Source organism: Triticum dicoccoides, unplaced genomic scaffold (genome assembly GCF_002162155.2).
Source record: "Triticum dicoccoides isolate Atlit2015 ecotype Zavitan unplaced genomic scaffold, WEW_v2.0 scaffold91488, whole genome shotgun sequence".
Classification (NCBI taxonomy): Eukaryota; Viridiplantae; Streptophyta; class Magnoliopsida; order Poales; family Poaceae; genus Triticum; species Triticum dicoccoides.
The window spans coordinates 1-977 of NW_021309937.1; the positions used below are offsets into that span (position 1 = coordinate 1).

The 977-nt window shown below is 48.0% G+C and overlaps 2 non-coding genes across 2 annotated transcripts; both read right to left on the reverse strand.

Annotated features, from left to right (window-relative positions):
- Positions 1–285: 285 nt before the first annotated feature.
- LOC119348393 lies at positions 286–404 on the reverse strand. Its single transcript, XR_005168921.1, has one exon. It is a non-coding gene; the product is annotated as a 5S ribosomal RNA (ribosomal RNA).
- Positions 405–771: 367 nt separating this feature from the next.
- Positions 772–890, reverse strand: LOC119348392. Its single transcript, XR_005168920.1, has one exon. It is a non-coding gene; the product is annotated as a 5S ribosomal RNA (ribosomal RNA).
- Between the last annotated feature and the right edge of the window lie 87 nt (positions 891–977).

Genomic DNA, 977 nt, shown 5'->3' on the forward strand with positions numbered 1-977 from the left:
CAACCATTCCCTAACAATGGATAATGTCCTATACTACTTACTCTCCCGCTCAATCACGGAGACGAGTTTTCCACGGTTTCCACCCCTCCCTCCATACCGCAGCAACACGAGTTTTTTCCACCCCTTTCAGAAAGCGCTCTTCGCGCCACAAAGCCGCCCCAAGACGCGCGAGCAATGAGCATCGAGCTTAAACATATCGCAAACGTCAAAAATAATATAACGGGATTAATATATATCGCGCACGTGCGATATGTTTGTCACAAGGCGCAAAAAATAATTATAAAAGGAATGCAACACGAGGACTTCCCAGGAGGTCACCCATCCTAGTACTACTCTCGCCCAAGCACGCTTAACTTTAGAGTTCTGATGGGATCCAGTGCTTTAGTGCTGGTATGATCGCATCCGACATGTTTCCCCGTCTTCGTCCCTTATGCTTGCCACTCCCAGGTCCGCTCCAAAGACGATTCTACATTCTCACTACCATTACAACCGTTTCCTAACAATGGATAATGTCCTATACTACTTACTCTCCCGCTCAATCACGGAGACGAGTTTTCCACGGTTTCCACCCCTCCCTCCATACCGCAGCAACACGAGTTTTTTCCACCCCTTTCAGAAAGCGCTCTTCGTGCCACAAAGCCGCCCCAAGACGCGCGAGCAATGAGCATCGAGCTTAAACATATCGCAAACGTCAAAAATAATATAACGGGATTAATATATATCGCGCACGTGCGATATGTTTGTCACAAGGCGCAAAAAATAATTATAAAAGGAATGCAACACGAGGACTTCCCAGGAGGTCACCCATCCTAGTACTACTCTCGCCCAAGCACGCTTAACTTCGGAGTTCTGATGGGATCCGGTGCTTTAGTGCTGGTATGATCGCATCCGACATGTTTCCCCGTCTTCGTCCCTTATGCTTGCCACTCCCAGGTCCGCTCCAAAGACGATTCTACATTCTCACTACCATTACAACC